The sequence below is a fragment of the Condylura cristata genome, unplaced genomic scaffold (assembly GCF_000260355.1).
Source record: "Condylura cristata isolate star-nosed mole 26May11 unplaced genomic scaffold, ConCri1.0 scaffold00045, whole genome shotgun sequence".
Classification (NCBI taxonomy): Eukaryota; Metazoa; Chordata; class Mammalia; order Eulipotyphla; family Talpidae; genus Condylura; species Condylura cristata.
Window position 1 is genome coordinate 3,363,764 of NW_004567146.1, and position 10,415 is coordinate 3,374,178.

General features: G+C 33.9%; 1 pseudogene; it reads right to left on the bottom strand.

Annotated features, from left to right (window-relative positions):
* Positions 1 to 7,419: 7,419 nt before the first annotated feature.
* Positions 7,420 to 8,349, bottom strand: LOC101625822 (annotated as a pseudogene).
* Positions 8,350 to 10,415: the final 2,066 nt, after the last annotated feature.

The window sequence follows — 10,415 nt, forward strand, 5'->3', positions numbered from 1 at the left end:
TGCATAGACCCAACTTCAACCCAAAATGCCTCTTACTTTAAAAGTTGTATTTCCAAATGTATAACTACATTTAAAGTCACGAGCACTCAAAGTTTGATATTCTAGATTTAGAATGTATATATCTGACAGGGGTTTATTAAGACATCGGGTAGAAAAGCAAGCAGAACACTTTCCAGTTTTCTTGCTAACAATGGGTATGGAAAACTGGATTAGATTGTTGGTTACTTTAATATTTCAACGAATTCTAGCACAGTAGTAGGCCATATATCCTTGAATTGACTGAAGGCATGAATAAGTTCAGGAAATAATATGGCATCATGGGTTCAGACAGCTTATGTATCTCTGAGAAAAATGTAAGTCTTTGCCTTGCAAGTGAGAAGTCACGTTACTAGTTTGTTATATTTATTTTGGACTTCTAAGGTCTTACCATCATGCTTGGACACAAACAGCCTCTTAAAAAAATAATATGTAATATCTGAAGTTAAATAATGTGCAGAATTAATGAAGAAATGGAACTGGGAAATACTAGTTTAATTCTTGTCAGATCATAAACTCTTCCTTCTTAAAGTCAGTTAAACAAAAAAAAGTTAAAGTAGAGGTGTAGTTTTGTTTCATTCTCATTATGTAGAAAAAATATGTTTTAAATATAAAATCCACTTCTTTAAAATTTCAACTTTCAGTTCAACAGTTATTTATTGAGCACTTACTCTATTTTAGATCTTGCAGGGCACTAGGCACTCATTAAAGTACAAGATCTCAGTTTTTGAGGAAAATATATTCAACAATTACTTAGGATCAGTCTAGTGTAGGATGAATTCTAGTTCCACTACTTTCTTGTGTGCAGACTGAGCAAGTACTTTTAATGTTTCTAAGAATCAGTTACTTTATAGAATATGGACATAGCACAGCCCTAGAATGCTGTGAAAATTTAACCAAAATACATGTGATAGACTAGCAGCACTTGATACTCATTAAGAGTTCATTAAAACTAATAATATTATTGTCATTGTTGCAGTTGTGTTAAATATGGACAAAATTGCAGGTTTGTGGGAATAGAAAAAGATAGATTACTTGAAGTTAAAGGGCCTTTAAATAGGATGATCTGTCAATTTACCTAATATTAACTAATGTTAAACATTGGATCTGTGCCAATTTCATCAGCAGTGGATTTCTGCAGCAAATATTGATTCACCGTTATATGACTGTGTTTTTCAAAAGGAGTATTAGAGTTTGGGAGTTTTTTGTTCATTTCAAGTTGAAATGTATTCCAAGATTGCACGAAAGGGGGAAAATAACAAATATACAATGTTCAATAGGTCAGTGTCTTGTATTATCACGTTAACATTTTAAAAGAAAATGCACATGATTGAAAAAGTGATACAATATTATTCACTTATGTTTGTCTATCTTTCACCATTCAACAGTGAAGTGCTTCATATTCTTATACACTGTATTTGTTAAATAAAATAATTAGGAAATGAATGTTGATAATTTCTCTCCTTTATATATAGCATATTAGGTTTTTTGAAATCCCTCTCTTCTTTTGTGTTCTCTTTCCCTTCACTGTACTCCAGTAGAAATATACTTTTAGTTATATAAATTTTTTTATACGTGAAGAACTATGTTAGTCATTCAAGTGTACCTTCACTTGTAAGACAATCGGATCAGCATTCTGTTGAAGTGGTCCAGCATTTGTCAAGAAGAGTTGGCATTATCACAGTTAGGATTTTCTGCTTTTGCCTTGGCCTCCTCTCCCAGTAAAGATAATCCACAATATGTTTTTTTGGCCATTTTTTATGTATAAGGAATTTTTGTTTGCCTTTGGAAATGGAAGAAGCTCTTGTCTCTAGCTTCCAATAGAATATGGCTACTAAAACAACGGGTAATTGCACAACAACAGCATAATTATCATTATGTAAATCTGCATGATTATCTGGGGACTTAGGAAAAGACATATTGAAATCTATCTAAAAAGTCAGAAAAAGCTTCTCAAAGGTAGTGCTGTCTACTAGAAACCCATGCTAGATTTAAGGGACACACACACACACACACAACACACATGCATACACAAACTGAAAGTAAAAGGTTTTCAATGCAAAAAGTAACCACAAGAGAAAGGGAGTATTTGTATTTATATTAGATGAAACACACAAAGTCAAAAACTGTCATAAAAGATGAAGATCATTACATATTGATAAAAGGTCAATTCAGTAGAAAGATACAGCAATTATAAATATATATCACCCAATATAAATATATAAAACAAATATCTAAGTATATAAAGCAAATATTGACAGATCTAGGGGAAGAAACTGACAACAATATAACAGAGTGGTGACTTAGTAATACCCTTTTACAATAATGAACAAATGATACAGCCTGAAACTCCATAGGGAGAGAACATGTGTGATCAACACAATGGATCGAAAGGACCTAACAGACATATCTAGCAGTACTGACATTATACAAGCAGTAGAATAAACATTCTTATCAAACACACATAGAACATTCCTAAGGAGATATCCCATGCTAAGTTACAAAAGAAATCATTACAAGTTTTAGAAGACTTAAAATATTTTGGTATCTTTTCTGATCACAATGAAAGATAACAAGAAATTAGTAACAAAAAGAAAATGGAGAAAAATCACAAATGTAGATATTATATAACATATTCTTATATAACTGTTGGATGAAAGAAGAAAACAAAACAAATTAGAAAATAGCTTGAGGCAACTGAAAATGATAATACAACATACCAAAAGTTCTGGATACCAAGGACCTTTGTTGGGATATAAAGCCAAAATCTCTTTTCCCATAGACTCTGACCTTATTAAATTATTAAAACTTTAAGGAAGTTTTATATGAGAAATGCCATGAAACAAAATAAATTGGAAATCAGAAGTCTTGCACACTAATATACTAGAGTTTGAAAGGATCTCATTGAGAATCTAATCAAATCAGATGTGTACAAAGGTAGCAAATTGTACAAATGGCACAATTTGATGGGAGCACCTACTTATGTCCAAAATTTTCTTCCCTTCAGCATTTTTAAATAATTAATATGAAATAATTAAAGAACAGTAGGTTACTAACAAGGGTATTTACTTAGAAAAAGGACATTAAAAAGCCATACTCTCAAAATTGTACCAAATCCTCATTAGTTCAGTTCTGATTTTGTAACTTACATCAACTACAGTACAAATATTATGTGCAATAATGACTTTCACATAACTTTGATTATATATTGTTATAATCTATGTTACTGTTAATCTCTCAGTGTGCTTAATTTACCAATTAAATTTTATCACAGGTATGTATGTATAGGGAAAAAACATAGTATGACTGGAATTAGCCATGATTTTAGGCATGTACTGGGAGTCTTAAACATATTCTTTGTGGAATGGGAGATTTCTAATTGTGCCCCAAGTCAAGTACTGTGGCAAATAATAAAAATAAAAAGTTGGCAAACTAATGAATAACGACAACATAAGCAAGGGCAAAGTCTCTGTTCTGAAAAATGTTTATTAATTACAGAGTAGGAGATAAGAAGTGGTTAAGAAAAAATGTAGGAAATGGTTAGGTATAAAGGTATAAAGCAATGTATAAAACTAATCATGGAGGAATTATATCAAAAAATAAAATAAGGTCAATAAAAGAATTGAAGAAATCTCCATTGAAGAACTGAAACCTTGAAGGATGATGTAAATATCACACACAATGTGTTGGTTATAAAATCATTGAAATTTTTTGAAGCAAAAACAGGAACATCATTGCTACATAGGTTTTCTGGAGAAAGTCACCAGTGTAAATATGGCAAAAAATATGACTAGAAAAATATGGCACAGCAAAGAAGACATTTCTTTCTCAAAATTCATAAATCTCCAGTTATACTGACAGATGGAAGGTTCACTTTGTTGACTGTCCTCTTGACTTGATACAGGGCAGCAAAGGAGCTCTAAAACTGGCCAACACCACTGTCCAAATAGTTTATCAGTCACTGTCTGGGTTCTACACCCATGTGCACAATTATAAGACTATTCAGGCTTAGAAAACAACAACAAAGAGATTTATTTAACAAACCAGGGAAAAACAAAGAGACACTGAAAAATAGACTTTGCCTAAAGCTATTTCCAGAGTTTTTCATTCTTTCACAAAAGCAGCTAAAATGGTGTCTTCCTGCCACTGAGGATGTGGAGTTCCTCTCCCAAACAATAGGCCATGTGTCTAAGACAATGTCTTCCTGCCATTATGGATATGTGGCAGCCAGAATGTAGGCCAGGCTCCACCTCACAAAGACAACAGCAGGTATAATAGGAGATGCTCCATGAGTGGCTGAGACGTCCCAGCACAGCACCAGACAAACGAATTTCAAAACAGCAGCTACAGCAGTTGAATGAGAACCATACTCACACATCTTAATAAGACATCTGACTCCTGGGTCTTTCCCTTCTCTGCCAGGCTGCAATAGCCTTCTGAAAGATCAGCATTTGGGGGCCCCAAGTCCATTGACCCCAAATTCTAAAGATCCAAAAACTGAATCCTGAAACACTGAATCACACAGGCTCTATCCATGCTCCCTTCTGCAGTCACTTATATCACTTATCTGGTGTTTTTTAGCATTTTCCCTGGCCTATCTGTCCTCCCCAGCAAGCCCCTCCAGGGGGAACCACCGGTAATAGTCTACTGGCTTCAGCCACCAGTGACAAGATGAGGAGGGGAAAGTAGGTCTCCAAACTAGAGCAATGGATTTGCTGTTGTGTGAGAGGGATATTGATACCAATAGTCTAGTTTGGTGCTGGTGGCTCATGTTTTGCAGTCATCCAATACGAGACAAATCTTAATCTTATTTTTTTTTGTGTATATTGATTCTTTGAGAAATATTAAGTAGTTTACATTTCTACAAATATATTTGCTGTTGGTTTCACTTGGTAGATGATAATTTATAAGTCTTTAAGTAGAGATTAACTTGTGAAACAGTACAAGATAAATAGATGTAAATGGAGAAAAAGAAATCTACTTAACTAAGGAAGAAAAATGAGAAAGGATTAAATGAGTCTGTAGAACTCCATACAGTTTCAATTAGAGTAATGACTTGTGGAGGTGGAGGGATAGTGGCATAAAATTACATTCTGTATTTTCTGATATTGCTTGCTAAGTTTATCTTTTACAGTGAACTGTTTGTACTTAGTAGCTATATAATCTATGGGAATGAGAATGAAAGGTTAAAGACTGCTATGATAACTGTGAATAGAAAATATGAGGTATAGAAGTAGATAGGCCATTACTGGAGGGCTAAGAATGGAAAAATGGGATAATATTTCACTCAAATTTTCTTAGCTTGGTTCTTATGCCAACTATATAGATTTTGTCTTTGGGATTTATGTGTCATGTTGCCTTCCTAATGCCTGAAACCTTATTTTAGAACACGTGACAATTCCATATAATGAAACCCATGACCTTTATTTGGCTATCGTTATAACTGTTTATATTAAGATGTTAAGCTGGAGAACAAGGTTCAGAGTCTTGGAAAAAATGAAATAGCATCCTGTACTCGAACCAGCCACCCAAATTCTATTGATCATCATGAAATTTGACTACTGTAGCTTGTGAACTTGATCTAACTAGTAGGGTGGAAAACTTTGGAGAATATATTTATAATATTCAGAGAATCATAAATAAAGGGGTTTTAAATTATTTTTTCACTGACATTCATTTATTAATAGATCTCCCTAATGACATTAAACATATCAACAAATTAAACTGACAATACTTCACATGAGACATATTTAAGAACACACTTTTTCAACCAAATCATTTTGGTAGATTTCTTCTACTTTTCAGAGTTTTGAACAAATAAATCAGTTTTAATTTATAGTTGTTTATATTAAAGAACTTGTGAATATTATTTGCAGACATGGGGACTGTTGAGTAAATAAATTAAGCTGTATATTCATCTCTTTAACTTATTTTCTATACCCATCTATCAATCTATAATCTATTCATCATCTATCAATCATCTTTATCTTGCCATCCATCTAACCCCACCTACACATTTATCTATCTGCTCACCCACTGACATGATTGATTTTGTCTTTATTTTTTCAATTTATTTATCCATCAATCACCTATATATATCCCTGATATAACCCTATCTTTATGTTCTATAAACCCAGGATAGTACAATATTATACTATCATTCAAACACTGACAATGCCAGGCAATTGAATAATTATTTGTGGTCACAGTAATTTGTTTTTATGTATTAAACACTTTCCTCTTCCTGTAGCTTCTCATAACAATGTCTAAAATGTTCTGATCAATTGAAGATCTAGCTCTTATTCAACTGATGGAGGGTGGAGTGAAAAGGCATCTTCTAAGCCAGATTCTGCCACCATATAGGTATATGGTCTTGGGAACGCTAACTCCTCGTTCCCAATCTCATTATCTGTAAAATAAATTTGCCAGATAATTTCTATGTTCTAAAAAGTCCAATTATTAGTTATAGCAAATATGTTGAGGGACTATTTCATGGGTTGCTTGTGCCAACTGCTGTGTTTAACTTGAAGGATAATGGCTCATAAACTTTAGATCTTTATAATTTAGAATATGACTTTTAATTACAAAAATGGCATAGTAAACATGGCACAAAAACAAATTGTTATTTCTTATAAAATAAATAAATACCCATAATTTGGGGACAATGACCTACAGTCTACTTTTAATTATCACCATCTTGACAAAGCTATTGTGTATTCTTTTGTCTTAGTTTTAGTAAAATGGGATTATAGATGAGATTTGTATGCAACTCTAGGATCCTTTGAATCTAATCTATATAAAGTCACAATATTTTCCTGGGGCTTATTATACTCTAGGAGATATAAGTTCTGATGTTAAATACATCTTATAAAAGATAGGTTTCAAAAATATTAAATATAAAATTACTTACCAAGCACTGTCTAATTTTTTCCCTGACTTCTGAACTAAAATAATTTATTCAGTAGCACCTTTGTCATCAATTTAAAATACCACTGTTACTTCAGTATACAGGTACTATACTTGCTGTTGGCCTTCCATAATTGCTTTTTTTCTTTAGTGACAACAGATGGGTGGGGGGGGGATTTACTCTTAAAAATGTAAATATTTCAGAAGAAAGAATATTTGAATAAATGATCACACTGACAAGCACTGAATATTCCAAAAAGTGAGCATTTGAGCAGTAAAATGTTGAGAATAGTTTTGATAATGTTTGTAATGCAAAATGTTGTGTTGTGTGAGGAATTTATGCAACTGAAGCCCAGAGCCTGCCAAATCTTATTACAGAAATATTTCTGCCATGGTTTCTTGCAACGGTATGATTATATTGACCAACTGAGTGAAAGGGGTAAATGCTGAAAAACTGTTTCTTTTTTGCACTGGAATTCAAGGGATATGATCAGTCCTCCTAGACTTAAAGATTTGGCTGCAAAATTTCCTCATGGAATTCTTGACATCTTTGTTTCTAAGGGTATAGATTACTGGATTCAAGAGCAGAGTAAAAATGGTATGGTATAAAAAACTGAGAGCACTTTGTCTATCGGGAAATTTGTGAAAGGCCTCAAGTAGATGAAAATTCATGGGCCAAAGAAAAGGGTCACAATGGTGAAGTGGGCACTGCAAGTGGAAAGAGCTTTGGAGGATCCACCAGAGAACGTTGTCTAACCGTGACCAGGATGATAGTGTAGGAGATCAGCAGGAGGATGAAGCATACCAGGGCAATCATGCCGCTGGTCGAGATCATGAACACTCCCAGGATGTACGTGTATACACAGACAAGCTTAATCACCAAAGTTACAAAAGAAGCTTCGTTGGGACCACAGAAGGATAGATTCACAGTAAATGCCAACTGCCTCATAGTGTGGAAGATGCCAACAGTCCAGGAAAGCATCATAAGCCTAACACACATTCTCCAGTTCATGATAGTTAAGTACTGTAAAGGCTTACAAATAGCTCCATACCTATCAAATGGCATGGCTATTAGCAGCACAAAACTCAGCACCCCCTAAGAGATGTAGGAAGAATATGAGTAATGTAATCTTCAAAAAGAGATGGCTTTGTGCTCACTGAGGAAATCTGCAATCATTTTGGGGGTGTTAATTGAGGCCAAAGACTTATCAATGAAGGAGAGATTGCCTAGCAGAAAAGTACATGGAGGAGTGAAGGCGTGGCTCTGACTAGATGGTGCATACAATAAGAAGACTCCCCTGTGTAGACCATGGAGAAAAACAGGAAATAGAAGATCTGGAGTTCCCAGGAGCTGGAGGGACCTTGCAGTATGAACTCAGTGACCACTGACTGATTATTCCAAGCCATTTACTTCAATTTCTGAAATGACTCTGACATTTCCAATGGGAGGAGAACTAGGAAAAATACAATGATTAAGCTCAAAGTGAGTTTCCTTTTTGCATGAAAAGATTTGGTGGTGACACTCTTCCTTCCCCTCCCCCCCCAACATTAGATACCTATGTATTCCTGAATTGCTTTCTCCATGACTTTTCCAAAGACCATCATTGATTCAATTCAAGATTAAATCTTATGACTTAGTTATTGCTTACAAGGGAGTGCAAATTCTCATAAAAATAGGTTAAAATTCAGTTATTCAAATACTTACTCCTTGGGTTATAAAAATCAAAAATGTCACTAGTTTCTAGCAAGATTAAAAGGGATAGTAACCTGTCAGAATATCATGGGTGGAGAAAAAAAATGGCTACAGAGAAACACAAACTCTGTTTCGATTTTCTAGTAGAGATTGCCTAGGCTAAAAATGAAATAGCTTCTCATTCTTTGTTCTTCACTTCTGTTATGCAGATGTGAATGACCCTTGTTCTCTGCCACTGAAGCTATGATGTATTAGGACCTCAAAAACTGTATACATTTCCAAGTATAGTTTAAATAGGAAAACCTTGTTAAGTACCCTACAGCATAAAATCAGATATTTTTAGTGGCTGGATTTTATAGATTTTCCTCAAAGGAATTTGAAGCAGAAAAGTTTCTGTCTCCAAAGTTCACTTTGAACAAAAAGTGGATAACTTTATTTAAAAAAGGAGGTTGATAACCGTGACCATGAATATAGAAGTAATGCAAAATGATTCAAAAGTGTAAACTAGATAGTTTAGGGAAATCTCTTTCACTGAGATCTGAAGATTTTACAAAGTGCACCAAAGGGCAATTGAAATGGTGTGTACCTACATTCATGACAACAGCCCACACATCTTGTCACTAAGCCAAGTCTCCTTTTTCGTTCTCTCCCTTTCCCTTTCTTTTTTCCCCTTCTTTCTTCCCTTTCTTTTCTTTTCCCCTTTTCTTTCTCAGAACTCTAAGTATACGTTCTAAATAAATTGTTTCATGACTAAACTTAATTTACACATGAAATGGCTCATACTCTGGTTTTTTTTCTTCTGAAGCCTGGTGCCCTTCTTTAACTTCACATTTTTTATTTTTATTTTATCCATTCCAAAAGCTTTTATATTTGCTTCTATGTCCACATACCTGGTATTAAATGGTATTTCTAGTACAGTTCTCACTTAAATTGGTATAGCCAAAATGCAGTGACTGGGACTCAAAATGCAGATTCAAATCTTGTCTTCCATGTACAAGCTTGGGCAACTTACTGAATCAGTGTTGCTTCAAATTCTTATATATATGAGTGGGTTATCTACATGATTTAGGATCTTTTCAACTCACATAGCAATAATCTGATACAAAACTAACCCCTGATTCTCCAAAGTGACCTCAGATCAATCCCATGACCATTTTTTCTGGGTAAAGGAGATTCACTGTCTTTGGGACTTTCGTATTTATGATGTCTGTATTGATGTGAATTGATTCAGTAGATGGCTGTAAAAAAGACTATCTACTGCTTGGGGAATAAACAAATGTTCAAATTGCAAAGGGAATTATTAAAACATTCAAATCAGCTTAATCAAAGATTACAAAGTATTGTAATTGTTTGAAAGTACATGGAACAGATGTGGTGGGATGACAAGTTTGTATGAAATAATCTTTATCTTGAACCATTGCTAAGATACAACAGGATCTTTTTTAAACTTGGGTAGCTATAAATGTGATCAATTTTTCCAGAAAAAAAAATGAGAAAAGGATTTATATTCCCTGTTGGAGAAAAATTCATACTATAAATCATACAATCAGTGAAGGTATGAGACTTTAGTTTAGCAATATTCACTGAAATAGCTGCAGACCAGGGAAGAAAGATAAGTGAAAAATTAAAAATCTGAGATACTCATTCTTTTTTAAGAATTATATTTATTGAGGCAGTGTTGGTTTCCAACACTATATGTTTTAAGGCATTGGTGTCCATCTCTGCAAATGTAAATTATCACTTCCGCCACCAAAGTCCCAATTACTCTCCACCATAGTTA